Source organism: Arachis ipaensis, chromosome B03, assembly GCF_000816755.2.
Source record: "Arachis ipaensis cultivar K30076 chromosome B03, Araip1.1, whole genome shotgun sequence".
Classification (NCBI taxonomy): domain Eukaryota; kingdom Viridiplantae; phylum Streptophyta; class Magnoliopsida; order Fabales; family Fabaceae; genus Arachis; species Arachis ipaensis.
Genome location: NC_029787.2, coordinates 106,547,265 through 106,564,768, shown reverse-complemented (window position 1 = coordinate 106,564,768; position 17,504 = coordinate 106,547,265).

Sequence of the window (17,504 nt, the reverse complement as noted above, 5' to 3'; positions counted from 1 at the left end):
TAGGGACAGCTTGGTTTAGCCGCTTAGGCCAGGATTTTATTCCTGTGGGCCCTCCTATCCACTGATGCTCAAAGCCTTGGATCCTTTTTATCACCCTTGCCTTTTGGTTTAAAGGGGTATTGGCTTTTTCTGCTTGCTTTTTTTTTCTTTCTTTTTTTCTTTTCTCTCTTTTTTTTCTGCAAGCTTTTCACTGCTTTTTCTTGCTTCAAGAATCAATTTTATGATTTTTCAGATAATCAGATAACATTTCTCCTTTTCCCATCATTCTTTCAAGAGCCAACAATTTTAACATTCATAAACAATCAAATTAAAAAATATGCAATGTTCAAGCATTCATTCAGAAAAACAATAGTATTGCCACCACATCAAAATAATTAAACTGTTTTAAAATTTGAAATTCATGCACTTCTTTTTCTTTTTCAATTAAAAACATTTTTCATTTAAAAAAGGTGATGGATTCATTTTCATAGCTTTAAGACATAGACACTTAGACACTAGTGATCATGTAATAAAGACACAAACATAAATAAACATAAAGCACAATTTTCGAAAAACAGAAAATAAAGAACAAGGAAATTAAAGAACGGGTCCACCTTAGTGATGGCGGCTTGTTCTTCCTCTTGAAGATCTTATGGAGTGCTTGAGCTCCTCAATGTCTCTTCCTTGCCTTTGTTGTTCCTCTCTCATGGTTCTTTGGTCTTTTCTAATTTCATGGAGGAGGATGGAATGCTCTTGGTGCTCCACCCTTAGTTGTCCCATGTTGGAACTTAATTCTCCTAGGGAGGTGTTGATTTGCTCCCAATAGTTTTGTAGAGAAAAATGCATCCCGTGAGGCATCTCAGGGATTTCATGATGAGGAGTTTCCTCATGCTCTTGTCCATGAGTGAGATCTCTTGTTTGCTCCATCTTTTTCTTAGTGATGGGCTTGTCCTCATCAATGAGGATGTCTTCCTCTATGTTAATTCCAGCTGAATTGCAGAGGTGACAAATGAGATGAGGGAAGGCTAACCTTGCCACAGTGGAGGACTTGTCCGCCACCTTGTAGAGTTCTTGGGATATAACCTCATGAACTTCTACTTCCTCTCTAATCATGATGCTATGAATCATGATAGCCCGGTCTATAGTAACTTCAGATCGGTTGCTAGTAGGAATGATTGAGCGTTGGATGAACTCCAACCATCCCCTAGCCACGGGCTTGAGGTCATGCCTTCTTAGTTGAACCGGCTTTCCTCTTGAATCATTCTTCCATTGAGCGCCCTCTTCACAGATGTCCAGGAGGACTTGGTCTAACCTTTGATCAAAGTTGACCCTTCTAGTGTATGGGTGTGCATCTCCTTGCATCATAGGCAAATTGAATGCCAACCTTACATTTTCCGGACTAAAGTCTAAGTATTTCCCTCGGACCATTGTAAGCCAATTCTTAGGGTCCGGATTCACACTTTGATCATGGTTCTTGGTGATCCATGCAATGGCATAGAACTCTTGAACCATTAAGATTCCGACTTGTTGAATGGGGTTGGTGAGAACTTCCCAACCTCTTCTTTGAATCTCATGTCGGATCTCCGGATATTTGCCCTTTTTGAGTTAAAAGGGACCTCGGGGATCACCTTCTTCTTGGCCACAACTTCATAGAAGTGGTCTTGATGCACCCTTGAGAGGAATCTCTCCATCTCCCATGACTCGGAGGTGGAAGCTTTTGCCTTCCCTTTCCTCTTTCTAGAGGTTTCTCTGGCCTTTGGTGCCATTAATGGTTATGGAAAAACAAAAAAGCTTTAGCTTTTACCACACCAAACTTAGAAGGTTACTCGTCCTCGAGCAAAAGAAGAAAGAAGAGAGTAGAAGAAGAAGAAATAGAGGAGATGGAGGGGGCTTTGTGTTTCGGCCAAGGGGGATGGGTAGTGTGTATGTTGTGTGAAAATGAAGGAGTGAAGACGGGTTTATATAGGAGTGGAGAGGGGGGCATGGTTCGGCCATTATGGGTGGGTTTGGGTGGGAAAGTGGTTTGAATTTGAATGGTGAGGTAGGTGGGGTTTTATGAAGGATGGATGTGAGTGGTGAAGAGAATGGTGGGATTTGATAGGTGAGGGGTTTTTGGGGAAGAGGTATTGAGGTGATTGGTGAATGGGTGAAGAAGTGAGAGAGAGGTGGGGTAGGTGGGGATCCTGTGGGGTCCACAGATCCTGAGGTGTCAAGGATTTCTCATCCCTGCACCATGTGGTGTGTAAAACGCCCCTTGCTGCCAATCCTAGCGTTAAACGCCAGGCTACTGCCCATTTCTGGCGTTTAACGCCAGCTTCTTGCCCATTCCTGGCGTTAAACACCAGTCTGGTGCCCATTTCTGGCGTTAAACACCCAGAATGGTGCCAGACTGGGCGTTTAACGCCCATTCTGCTACCCTTACTGGCGTTTAAACGCTAGTAAGTTTCTCCTCCAGGGTGTTCTGTTTTTAATTTTGTTTTTCATTCTGTTTTTGCTTTTTCAATTGTTTTTGTGACTTCACATGATTATCAACCTACAGAAAACATAAAATAACAAAAGAAAATAGAAATTCAACATATATAAGTAAAAATTGGGTTGCCTCCCAACAAGCGCTTCTTTAATGTCAATAGCTTGATAGTGGCTCTCAAGGAGCCTCACAGATGTTCAGAGCAATGTTGGAACCTCCCAACACCAAACTTAGAGTTTGACTCTGGGGGCTCTGTTTGATTCTGTATTGAGAGAAGCTCTTCATGCTTCCTCTCCATAGTGACAGAGGGATATCCTTGAGCTTTAAACACAAGGGAGTCTCCATTCACTTGAATGATCAATTCTTCTCTGTCAACATCAATCACAGCTTTTGCTGTGGCTAGGAAAGGTCTGCCAAGGATGATGGATTCATCCATACACTTCTCAGTCTCTAGGATTATGAAGTCAGCAGGGATGTAGTGGCCTTCAACCTTTACCAAGACATCCTCTACAAGTCCATAAGCCTGTTTCTTTGAATTGTCTGCCATCTCCAGTGAGATTCTTGCAGCTTGTACCTCAATGATCCCTAGCTTCTCCATTACAGAGAGAGGCATGAGGTTTATACTTGATCCTAGGTCACACAGAGCCTTCTCAAAGGTCATGGTGCCTATGGTACAAGGGATTGAGAATTTTCCAGGGTCTTGTCTTTTCAGAGGTAATTTCTACCTAGTCAAGTCATCCAGTTCTTTGATGAGCAATGGAGGTTCATCCTCCCAAGTCTCATTACCAAACAACTTGGCATTTAGTTTCATGATTGCTCTAAGGTACTTAGCAACTTGCTCTTCAGTAACCTCTTCATCCTCTTCAGAGGAAGAATACTCATCAGAGCTCATGAATGGCAGAAGTAAATTCAATGGAATCTCTATGGTCTCAGTGTGAGCCTCAGATTCCCATGGTTCCTCATTAGGGAACTCCATGGAGGCCAGTGGACGTCCATTGAGGTCTTCCTCAGTGGAGATCACTGCCTCTTTCTCCTTTCCAGGTTCGGCCGTGTGGGTTGTGGTTATGGCCTTGCACTCTCTTTTTGGATTCTCTTCTGTATTGCTTAGGAGAGTACTAGGAGGGAGTTTAGTAATTTTCTTACTCAGCTGACCCACTTGTGCCTCCAAATTTCTAATGGAGGACCTTGTTTCAGTCATGAAACTTTGAGTAGTTTTGATTAGATCAGAGACAATGGTTGCTAAGTCAGAGTGGCTGTGCTTAGAATTCTCTGTCTGTTGCTGAGAAGGTGATGGAAAAGGCTTGCTATTGCTAAACCTGTTTCTTCCACCATTATTGTTGTTGAAACCTTGTTGAGGTCTCTGTTGATCCTTCCATGAGAGATTTGGATGATTTCTCCATGAAGGGTTATAGGTGTTTCCATAGGGTTCTCCCATGTAATTCACCTCTTCCATTGCTGGGTTCTCAGGATCATAAGCTTCTTCTTCAGAGGAAGCTTCCTTAGTACTGCCTGTTGCTGCTTGCATTCCAGACAGACTCTGAGAAATCATATTGATTTGTTGGGTCAATATTTTATTCTGAGCCAATATGGCATTCAGAGTATCAATCTCAAGAACTCCTTTTTCTGAGCTATCCCATTATTCACATGATTCCTTTCAGAAGTGTACATGAATTGGTTATTTGCAACCATTTCAATGAGTTCCTGAGGCTTAAGCTCAAAGTTGTTTGCTCCAATGGCAGGGATTGAGATGCTTCTCCCATAGAAGTCGGGAGTAGGTACAGTAAAGTCACCAAGCACCTTCCTTGCATCGTTGGCATTGTTGTTTTCGGCTGCCATGGTGTCTTCTTCCTTGAAGAGCTCTGTTAGGCCCTCTAAAGAGAATTGTGTTTTAGCTTCTCTTCAAGGTCCTTTCAGGTTCAGGATCAGCTTGAACAAGTATGCCTTTATCTTTGCTTCTGCTCATATGAAAGAGAAGAGAACAAGAAAGTAGGGAATCCTCTATGTCATAGTATAGAGATTCCTTGAGGTGTCAGAGGAAAAGAAGAATAGAAGGAGGAGGTAGATGGAAGAGAATTCGAATTTAACGCCCAAAATGCTACCCTTTTGGGCGTTAAACGCCCAGCCAGATACCCTGGCTGGCGTTTAAACGCCATTTTTCCTTCTTCACTGGGAGTTTTGAACGCCTAGTTTTTTCTGTTTGATTCCTCTGCTGAATGTTCTGAATCTTCAATTCTCTGTATTATTGACTTGAAAAGACACAATTTTGAAAATATTTTTGAATCTTTAATGATGATAAATAACAAAAAATGCAACTAAGATCAAATGAACAATGCATGCAAGACACCAAACTTAGAAATTTTGTATTAGAGGCTCTAACAAATTGAGAATGCATAAGAAAAACAACAAAACACACAAAACAAGAGAATTTAAAGATCAGAGCACTGAAATCATCAAGAACAACTTGAAGATCAATGAAGAACATAATGCATATATTCGAAAAATGCAAGAAGAATAAAAACATGCAATTGACACCAAACTTAAAAATTGATACTAGACTCAAACAGGAAACATAAAATATTTTTGATTTTTTTGGTTTTATAAATTTTTTTTTGTGATTTTCGAAACTTAGATAGAAAAGAAAATAAAGAGAATCAAAACTTTTAAGAATTTCAGGAATCATGCAATGTTAGTCTAAAGTTTCAGTCTAAAAAGATTAGACATGGTTGGCCAAGCTTCAGTAGGACATTACATTCAGCAGCTAAATTGATGAGAATCAATCAGCTTTTGTGATGATAAGAACATCACCTTGAAACTCTAGAATTCATTCTTAAAAATTCTGAAAAATAAAAAGAAAAGTACGTAATCTAAGCAACAAGATGAACCGTCAGTTGTCCAAACTCGAACAATCCTCGGCAACGGTGCCAAAAACTTGGTGCACGAAATTGTGATCATCAACAATGGCGCCAAAGACTTGGAGCTCTCAAACGTGAATCACACTTTGTCACAATTCCGCACAACTAACCAGCAAGTGCACTGGGTCGTCCAAGTAATACCTTACGTGAGTAAGGGTCGATCCCACGGAGACTGTCGGCTTGAAGCAAGCTATGGTCACCTTGTAAATCTCAGTCAGGTGAATTCAGATGGTGATGGAGAATTGATAATTAAAAGATAAATAAAACATAAAATAAAGATAGAGATACTTATGTAATTCATTGGTAGGAATTTCAGATAAGCGTATGAAGATGCTTTGTTCCTCCTGAACATCTGCTTTCCTATTGCCTTCTTCCAATCAGTCATACTCCTTTCCATGGCAAGCTTTATGCTGGGCATCACCGTTGTCAATAGCTACTTCCCGTCCTCTCAGTGAAAATGTTCCAAATGCGCTGTCACCGCACGGCTAATCATCTGTCGGTTCTCGATCATGCTGGAATAGGATCCATTGATCCTTTTGCGTCTGTCACACGCCCAACAATCGCGAGTTTGAAGCTCGTCACAGTCATCCCTTCCCAGACCTACTCGAAATACCACAGACAAGGTTTAGACTTTCCGGATCTCAAGAATGACCACCAATAATTCTAGCCTATACCACGAAGGTTCCGATCTTAGATTAGAAACCCAAGAGATACGCATTCAAGCCATTGCTAGTAGAACAGAGGTGGTTGTCAGGCATATGTTCATAGGTGAGAATGATGATGAGTGTCACAGATCATCACATTCATCAAGTTGAAGAACGAATGAATATCTTAGAGAAGAAGTAGGCGTGAATTGAATAGAAAAACAGTAGTACTTTGTATTACTTCATGAAGAACAGCAGAACCCCACACCTTAATCTATGGTGTGTAGAAACTCCACCGTTGAAAATACAAAAGTGATAATGGTGTAAGCATGGCCGAATGGCCAGCCTCCCAGGTCTAGGGACTAAACGTCCAAAGATTCGTGTCCAAATACAATAGTAAAAGGTCCTATTTATAGAGAACTAGTAGCCTAGGGTTACAAAAATAAGTAATTAATGCAGAAATCTTCTTCCGGGCCCACTTGGTGTGTGCTTGGGCTGAGAATTGAAGCTTCCATGTGTAGAGACTTTTCTTGGAGTTAAACGCCAGCTTTTGTGCCAGTTTGGGCGTTTAACTCCAGCTTTTGTGCCAGTTTTGGAGTTAAACGCTAGAATTCTTGAGCTGACTTGGAACGCCTGTTTGGGCCATCAAATCTCGGGAAAAGTATGAACTATTATATATTGATGGAAAGCCCAGGATGTCTACTTTCCAACGCAATTAAGAGCGCGCCAATTGGGCTTCTATAGCTCCAGAAAATCCACTTTGAGTGCAGGGAGGTCAGAATCCAACAGCATCTGCAGTCCTTTTTCAGCCTCTAAATCAGATTTTTGCTCAGGTCCCTCAATTTCAGCCAGAAAATACCTGAAATCACAGAAAAACACACAAACTCATAGTAAAGTCCAGAAGAGTGATTTTTATTTAAAAACTAATAAAAATATAATAAAAACTAATTAAAATATACTAAAAACATACTAAAAACAATGCCAAAAGCGTATAATTATCTGCTCATCACATTGCATGATAGATTGCATGTGTAGTTGCTTGCATTTATGTACTACTTGGTTGAAGTGATGATTTCCTTTTCAAGAAACTATTTTAGGGCATTTCACTAATTTTAATCAAAACTTTTGTTGAGCTTGCTTGAAGAAATATAATTTGGAACATGGTTTTAGAGCTCGAACACACAAACCCAGTGAGATTTGAACCTATTTGATTGGTTGCATCTTATCAACCAATATTTTATTTTTGGTGTGTGTTGTTCTCTCTAAGAGTGTGTTCTTTGTCTTGCTTGATTCTATATTTCCATTGTTTGATGTATGCATGCACTTATGTGATTGAGGCCTTTGTTTCACTATAGCTCACATACCCATATGGCCTTATCCTTTCATCATCCTTTGCAAACCAATGTTGAGCCTATTTTACCCCATTTATTCTTGATTTAGCACATCACTAACTCTAAGCGGAAAATAATGAATGTCCTTAATTTGAATCCTTGGTTAGCTTAGACTAGTGAGAGTGTTCATGATTTAAGTGTGGGAAAATTGGGTTTGGAAACACTTTGGTTTGGGAATTGGGTATTTTATACTTTGTAAAAATGTGAGAAAAATAATTAGGTACACATTCATGTATTCAATGCTTTAATCATATGCAGTAATCTCTCGTGTATATATATTATCCACCACATATAAAGAAAAATAAAAGAAAAACAAAAAGAAAAAAAAGAAAAAAAGAAAAAGAGAAAAAAATAATAAAAGGGGACAAAATGCCCTAAAGTAAGTGGTGTTGGCAATGCATATGTATTATACTCAAATTTGGGATGCATGAATATGTGGCAAAAGATAGTTAATGGGTAGTTAGGTTTTGCATTGTGATTACATGGAGTATCTTAGGTTAGGCGGGAAGTTTAAGTTAATCAAGGATTCGGATTCTAGTCCGCTTAACCAAATACATTCCTACCTTGACCCTAACCCCATTACAACCTTTGTAAAGACCTCTTGATATGTGTATTCATGCATTAAATTTTTGTTGATTGGTAGAAGAAGAGCAAGTCTTAGAAAGCAAGATTAGTAGAGAACTGAGAGAATCGACCCTCAGACACTAGAGTGATTAGAGTGTATACACTTCCGGTGAGGGTTCGATGCTCGATTCTTTGTTCCCGGCTCTCACGAGCTTTCTTCTTGCAAGTCTACTTGTACTTTATTTTGAGATTTGAATTAGTGGAATTCAGTTTATATTTATTCTTGGAAGATTGATTTACTTTTAACTAAGTAGGTAGAAATATTTCGCATGTAGTTGCATTCATATAGATAAGTTGCATTGCATAAGTCTTACCATTTTTCCTTCACTCTATTGGTTCTCTTGAGCTTAGCATGAGGACATGCTAATGTTTAAGTGTGGAGAGATTTGATGAACCACTATTTTATGGTTTATTTTGTACTGAATTGAGTGGATTTTGTCAACTATTCTCACACTAATTCATGTAAATTGCATGTTTTTAAGTTTCCTTCCTAATTTTGTGCTATGATTGAAAATATGCTTCTTAGGCCTTTAAATAATTGTTAATCCTCTGTTATTATCATTCGATGCCGTGATATGTGTGTTAAGTAATTTCAGGATTTATAGGGCATGAATGGCTTAGAGGATGGAAAGGAAGCATGCAAAAATGGAAGGAACACAAGAAATTGAAGGTTTGAGAAGCTAGAACTGACGTGCGCGCGTGGTTGAAGCAACATATGTGTATGCGTGACTGACGTGTACGCGTGGCTGACACGTACGCGTGACAAGCGTCACGTGTTGCACTTAACAGAAAACGCTGATGGCGATTTCTGGGATGCTTTTGACCCGGTTTCAGGCCTGAAAATGAAGACAAGAGGCTAAGGAGTGGAGCTTGTAACACCCTACCACACAGAGCCTTATGCTTAAGTCATAAGACAGAGGTGGCGAGGTATTACGACCTCTAAAAGTAAAATTTAGTACATATAGTAGTGTGTAAAATGTTTATAACTAGGAGCCTTTGAAGAAAAGGGGTAAAACAAAAACCGTTAAATAGAAAAGCGCAACACTCCGATCGATAACGTAACAAAACAACTTAAGATAGGCTAACGCAAAACCATAAACAAAAGAGTGCCAAAGATACGAATATCAAAACTCAAGACCCGGTTTGCGAAGATAACTGGTCTGAGCATAAAAGTATACTTATATACATATAAACATAGAGTAAGAAACCCAAGGGAAACCCCAAGGACAAGCTGACAAAACCTGTTCTCTAAAACCACCTCTAAGAGGAGTCAAAACAGTATATATATACATTATTTAGTGGAGATAAAAGTATCTAAGTGAAAACATGAAACCAAAGTAAGTCCCAAAAACAAGGATCTTCGCTAAATCCGGAAATCTCCAGTGGGCCTCAGCGAGAAGCCTTACATCCTGCATCTGAAAAACACAAAATCCACATGGGTGAGAACCGGAGGTTCTCAGTATGGTAACAGTACCCACATATCTAACATGTAATGTCCTGGAAAAGCCGAATGCAATCCTAGAACTTCCACCAGATAAATCAAAGCTTATAAATAGACTAAACCATAAATGGCAACTGACTAAAGATCTTCAATCTAACTAATACTTCCCTTTCCAATTCCTGCAGACCTCCCAACCGCCAGCAGTAATATAATATGGCAAACACAATTATATCAGACAAGAAGATATACAGATAGGAAACAGATATGACATTTAGACAATTAGCAGGTAATATACAGTCAATTAGGCGATTCCAAACAATTCACATAGTATGCATATGATGAATGCCTATCCTAATGGCTGATGAGTCTCATCTGTCGGTTATAAAGCCAACCCAACAAGTCCTGATAGCTAACCATTGGACTGTCCCTCTGTCGTGCTTCCCCAACTCGAGTTATACTCAATAATAGATCATAATTCATATCCAACACCCTCACTGGTGTATATTCACGGGCGCGAGCTCATCTGGAACTTTCACAGTGTCCGGCCATACTTACGACATAGGGTCAGCAGAGTATCGAGTCTCCACCTAGAGCACATGGTGGCTAGCCACTGCTTTCTTCTAGAGAAACTCGTATCTCAGATAGTGGAAGTGCAACAATCACATTTAATTCAATACGCATATATGCAATCATACTCAGCCATAATCTGGCAATATCTCAGCCATTCGGTTCATAATACAATCCATAACTAGCCAATTTATTAACAATCACAGCCCTTCGGCTCATGGCATATAAAGCACTTCAACCACCATCGTCCATATCTCATACAACCATCTTTGATCATCATTGATCGTTAATTCTCCCCTTTCTTTATTCACAAGCTATCACGTTTCCTAGCTTCTTCCCATTGCTAGGCTTATCATAATGATTTTAAGATATAAGGGGTGAGATCGGAGGCTTAGAAGTGTGAAATTTGGCTTTGAAAACTCAAAAATCAACTTTGGGATGAAAACAGGGTCACGCGTGCGCGTCACCCACGCGCATGCATTGAATGCATCAAGATACAGCGACGTACGCGTCCCTCCACGCGCATGCGTGGATGGGAGACAAATCAAGTGACGCCTACGCGTCAGCCACGCGTACACGTGGGTGCGTTTTGTGCCCCAGGCACAATACCAGCACAACTCAGGCACAACTATCGGGAATTTGGCTGGGCCAATTGAATTTTCCCATCGACACGTACGCGTGGGTAGTGAATATTTGAAAACAACGCGTGCGCGTCGGCCACGCCTGCAGAATTCACAGTTTCAAACCCCAATCTTCTGACAGGCATAACTTCTTCGTTTCAAATCATTTTCACCCGTTCTTCGAACGGCATAAACATCCCAAATCCAACTTCATTTTTAAACAATTTTGGCACAAATTGGGGATCCGGAGTCCAAGTTATGCTCTGTCAAAGTATGTCCAAAAACCACATTTTCATACAAAACCCAAAGTGCCATTTTCAAAACAAACCAATTCCAACCTTTTTCAAAATCAACCAAAACATACCAAAAATCAACCTCAAGCCTCCTCAACTCATACATTGACATTTTTATCAAATCATAACCCACCAATTCCATCATTTTAACCAATCTCAACCAAGTAACTCAACTTCAAACACAATATCATAATATACATATTTTCTCATCCCAATTCCCAACAATACCATTCCCAATAAACCATCAATACACACAATCAATACATTCTCACTCTCAACATAGTTTCACCCACAATTCAACCTCAATCAACCATTAACCATATATCAAACATGCATATCTCTCATGCATCACACCATCAAAACATCAATATTCATAATCACAAATATGACCACATAATTTATTTCAACCATTCAACAACATCAACCATTCAAATCCTATCTTAGGGCCTCTAGCCTAAGTTTTCACACCACATTACATTTTTGATACAGGAAACCGAGACCATACCTTAGCCGATTTCCCCGCTAAACCCGGAGCACTTCCAAATCACTTTTTCACAAGCTCACGAAGCTTCAACACCTCCAAGAATATAATTTTATCACATCAAAGCCCTTTTCCAAGCTTTTTTCAAAATCTTAATCAAGCTCCAATATTCACATACACACTACCTAAGCCACAATTATCACATCCAAACACAACAACTCAATATCCATCATCATAAATCAAAAAATTCTACTAGGGTTGAGAATCTTACCACACCCAAGGATTCAAGGAGACAATGTTACTCTTCTCCTTCAAGCTAGTTAGGTCCTATAACATCAAGGAGCCCAAAATCTCAACACTTTTCCCCATTAAATTCGAAATACATATTGAAATTTCAGAGGAGAAAACGTGGCTTACCTCAAGAATAAAGTAGTGGTTTTTGTAGAGCTTGTCGTAGTGAACACGTGGCCACAAACGGTGCGGCAATCGGAGCTCCGGATTAAAAGTTATCGTGGTTTAAAGATCAAGTGAGGGTTAGAACCATGGAAGAGTGTTCTTCCCCTTTCTCATACCATTTCCAGCGTGTTTGATGTTTAGAGAGGAGAGAAAGTGCTGTTTTTAGGGTTTTTAGGTTTAGTTTCGTTGGGTCAAGGGCCTAATATGGGTTCGGTTGGCCCAGTTTGGCCCGTTCAGTCCAATCTTAGGGCGATTTCTAAAAAATTGGTATCGAAATTCTCGTTTTAATCTCCTCTATCATATTAAGCCATAAAAATCACATTTTGGCTTTCTAGAATAAATTCTCATTTATGGGCTAATTAGATGTTAATTAACCGGGTTTTACATTCTACCCACCTAATTGGGAATTTCGCCCACAAAATTCGAATTCAATTACCTGAGAATAAGTGCGGGTAATCAGTTCGCATCTCCGACTCAAGCTCCCAAGTGTGCTCCTCAACACCGGCTCGACTCCATGCCGCTTTGACTAACGGGACCTCTTTTCCATGCAACCGTTTGATACTAGTATCGTCAATTCTGACCGGAGTCACCAGAAGCATCAAATCTTCTTTTAGCTGAACCAATTCAGGTTCTAACACATGGCTAGCATCAGGAGTATACTTCCGAAGCTGTGACACGTGAAATACGTCGTGCAGGTTCGAAAGGTGGGGTGGTAGAGCCATCCGATACTCCACCGGTCCAACCCTCTCCAGGATCTAAAATGGACCGATGTACCGAGGATTCAACTTCTTCACTTTAATTGCCCTACCTACTCCTATGGTTGGAGTAACTTTAAGGAAAACATGGTCTCCTTCCTCAAATTCCAAGGGCTTCTGCCTCTGATCGGCGTAACTCTTCTAACGACTCTGCACAGTGAGTATCCTATCTCGGATTTTCTTGACTTGTTCAGTGGTCTCAACTATCATCTCTGGCCCCAACAAGCTTTTCTCCCTAGCTTCATACCAACATAGCGGATATTGACATTTCCTCCCATACAAAATCTCATACGGAGCCATTCCGATGCTCGCATGGTAGTTATTATTGTATGCAAACTCTACTAACGGCATGTATCGATCCCAACTCGCCGGCTGATCTAGAACACAAGCCCTCAACATATCTTCTAAGGTTTGGATTGTCCTCTCGGATTGACCATCTATTTGAGGATGGTAAGTCGTACTCAAGCTTAATCGGGTTCCGAAAGTCTTCTGAAATGCACCCCAGAACCTTAAAGTGAAATGAGGATCTCGATCAGAAATTATAATAGTAAGCACACCATGAAGTCTCACAATCTCCTTTATGTACAACCGTGCTCGTTCCTCAAGGGTGTAATTCATCTGAATCGGTAAAAAGTGAGCTGACTTTGTCAGTCAGTACACGATCATCCAGACAGCATCAAAACCGGCCCTAGTCTTTGGCAATCCAGACATAAAGTTCATTGCAATGCTCTCCCATTTCCATTGCGGAACTTCTAAAGGTTGCAACGTCCCAAAAGGTCTTTAGTGTTTAATCTTTACTTTCTGACAGGTTAAGCACTTTGAGACATACTCTGCCACATCATTCTTCATACCCGGCCACCAGAACATTGCCTTTAAATCATGGTACATCTTAGTACTCCCCGGGTGAATAGAGAATCCGCTTTTGTGTGCTTCCTTTAAGATATCTTGTCGCAAAGTGCCAACATCCGGCACAATGATTCTATTCTTGAATCTCCATAGTCCATCCTGATCCTCCGACACTCTTCACCACTTTCTTTGCTCAATAGCTGGCAACACCTTTGGTAACATGATGAGCGGATAATTTATACCCTTTTTGGCATTGTTTTTAGGTAGTTTTTAGTATATTTTAATTACTTTTTATTATATTTTTATTAATTTTTATTCAAAAATAATATTTCTGGACTTTACTATGAATTTTGGTGGTTTTCTGTGATTTCAGGTATTTTCTGACTGAAATTGAGGGACCTGAGCAAAAATCTGATTCAGATGCTGAAAAAGGACTGCAGATGCTGTTGGATTCTGACCCTCCTGCACTCGAAGTGGATTGTCTGGAGCTACAGAAGCCCAATTGGCACGCTCTAAATTGTGTTGGAAAGTAGATATCCTGGGCTTTCCAGCAATATATAATAGTTCATATTTTTCCCGAGATTTGATGGCCCAAACTGGCGTCCAAATCCAGCCTAAAACTTTCTGGCGTAAAACGCCCAAACTGGCACCAGAATTGGAGTTAAACGCCCAAACTGGCACCAAAGCTGGCATTTAACTCCAGGAACAGCCTATGCACGAAAAAACTTCAATGCTCAGCCCAAGCACACACCAAGTGGACCCCGGAAGTAGATTTCTGCACTATCTGCACTTAGTTACTCAATTTCTGTAAACCTAAGTTACTAGTTTAGTATAAAAACTACTTTTAGAGATTCATTCTGCACCTCATGACATTTTATACTTCATATTGTATCATCTACGACATGAGACTCTAAACCCCATAGGTGGGGGTGAGGAGCTCTGCTGTGTTTCAATGGATTAATGCAATTACTACTGTTTTCTATTTAATTACGCTTGATTCTATTCTAAGATACTCATTCGTACTTCAATATGGAGAATATGATGATCCGTGACACTCATCATTATCCTCAACCCTATGAACGCGTGCCTGACAACCACTCCGTTCTATCTAAGCTCAACATAGTCATTGGGCGACAGCTTGAGTGCGTATCTCTTGGGTTTCTAATCCACGGACCGAGTCCGGAAGTTAGAACCTTCGTGGTATAGGCTAGAATCATTGGCAGTATTCGTGGGATCCGGAAAGTCTAAACCTTGTCTGTGGTATTCCGAGTAGGATCTGGAAGGGGATGACTGTGACGAGCTTCAAACTCACGAATGTTGGGTGCAGTGACAGTGTGCAAAAGGATAATGGTCCTATTCCGACGCTAGTGAGAACCCACAGATGATTAGCCGTGCGGTAACAGCGCTTGGTATTTTTCATCCGAGAGAATCATACAGCCTGCTATGGAAGGAGGCCATGCGTGTTTGGAGAAGAACACAGTAGGAAAGCAGAGATTCAGAGGACAGAGCATCTTCGGAACCCCGGCCTGTTTCTCATTACTGAATCACAAGTACTATTTATTTTATGTTATTTATTTTTCATAAATATAATCACTCTTATCATTAATTTCTTGACTAAGATTTAAAAAATAACCATAGCTTGCTTCAAGCCGACAATTTCTGTGGGATCGACCCTTACTCACGTAAGGTATTACTTGGACGACCTAGTGCACTTGCTGGTTAGTTGTGCGAAATTGTGAAAAGTGTAAACACAATTTTATGCACCAAGTTTTTGGCACCGTTGCTGGGGATTGTTTGAGTTTGGACAACTGACGGTTTATTTTGTTGCTTAGATTAGGAAAAGTTTATCTTTTTGATTTCGAGTCACTAAATTTGAGTATTTTATTATTATTTTTGTTAAAATTTTTTAAATCCTTATTTCCTTTTTCTAGATTGTTTTCGAAAATTTTTAATAAATAATTAAAAACCAATAAACTAATAATTGAGTTTAGTTTCATGTTTTAAGTTTGGTGTCAATTGCATGTTTTTATTTTTCTTTCAATTTTTCGAATTACATGTTCTTAGTTCTTTATTCATTTTCAAGTTGTTCTTGTTTATTTTCATTGTTTGATCTTTAGTCTTTCTTGTTTTGTGTCTTTCTTTGTTTTTTCTTGTGCATTTTCGAATTATTAGTGTCCAAAATATAAAAATTTTTTAAGTTTGGTGTCCTTTGTGTCCTTATTTCCTTAAAAATTTTTAAAATTTGTTCTTGGTGTTCATCTTGATCTTCAAAGTGTTCTTGGTGTTCATCTTGACATTCAAAGTTTTCTTGTTTGTTTTCTTTGTTTTGATCTAAAAATTCTAAGTTTGGTGTCTTTTTATTGTTTTTCTCTTTCCTCATCAAATTCAAAATATCTTTTCCCTTTATTTTAATTGAATTTTCGAATTTTACTTTTAAAAATTCATATTTTTATTTTAAATTTTTTATTCTATCTTATCTTAGTTTTAAAATTTCAAAATTCAAATCTCTTTCAGAAAAACATATCTTTTTTTTCAAATATTCTCTTTTATTTATTTATTTTTTTTACAAGTATCTTTAATTTTAAGACATATTTTTTTCAAAACTCCCTAACCACTTTCTCTCTCTCCAATTTTCGAAAATTATATCCAAAATTTTTCATTTTTTTTAATTAATTAGCCATTTTAGTATTCGAATTTTTTTATTATTTATTTTAATCTATTTTATTTTATTTTCTTTTAGTTTTCGAAAACTTATTTTCTAGTTCCAATTATTTTATTTTATTTTCTTTTAGTTTTCGAAAACTTATTTTCTAGTTCCAATTATTTTATTTTATTTTATTCTATTTTGAATTCGGTTATCCTTAATTAAATAAAATAAAAACAAAAATATTTTGATTTTCCTTTACTTTATTTCTATTTTACAATCCACACCATCTCCCTTTCTCCATCATGGACCTAATTGGAATTGAACAGTCCAAAAAGATTCTGGGGTCCTATGCTAACCCCACTAATGCTTCCTATAGGAGTAGTATCTGTATACCCCCCATCAGAGCCAGCCATTTTGAGCTAAACCCTCAGCTCATTATCATGGTGCAGCAAAATTGTCAGTATTCCAGTCTTCCTCAGGAAGAACCTACTGAGTTTCTGGCACAGTTCTTATAAATTACTGACACAATACGTGATAAGAAAGTGGATCAGGATGTCTACAGATGATTACTATTTCCATTTGCTATAAAAGATCAAGCTAAGAGGTGGTTAAATAACCAACCCACAGTGAGCATAAGAACATGGAAACAAATATCAAACAAATTCCTGAATCAATATTTCCCTCCAAAAAGGATGACACAGCTAAGGATGGATATCCAAGACTTTAAACAAAAGGATAATAAATCTCTTTATAATGCTTGGGAGAGGTATAGAAGGATGCTAAGGAAATGTCCCTCTGAAATATTTTCAGAATGGGTGCAGTTAGACATCTTTTACTATGGGCTTACAGAAAAAGCCCAAATGTCTCTAGACCACTCAGCTGGTGGATCTATAAACATGAGGAAGACAATTGAAGAGGCTCAAGAGCTCATTGATACAGTTGCTAGAAATCATCACCTGTACTTAAGTAGTGAGTCCTCCATGAAAGAAGAGGCTAAAGCAGTATCCACTGAACTTAGTCCTCCAGAACAAGTTTCTGAACTCAATCAGCAATTACTTTTTATAACAAAACAGTTAGTAGAATTTAAAGAGTTGCTACAAGACACTAAAAAGGCTAACAAGAATATAGAAGCACAATTGAATCAGACAAGACAGCAGTTATCTAAACAGATAACAGAAGAGTGCCAAGCTGTTCATTTAAGGAGTGGGAAGACATTGAATGTCTCAACTCAAGGTAGCAGAAAGCCAAGAAAGGAACAGCTGACAGAGGATGACCAAACCACTGCCCAAAATCTCTCGGAGGACAGTAAGAGCCCAGAGAGGAAGGATTCTGGCGTTCAAACGCCAGAAAAGGGTAAGAAATTGGCGTTAAACGCCCAGTG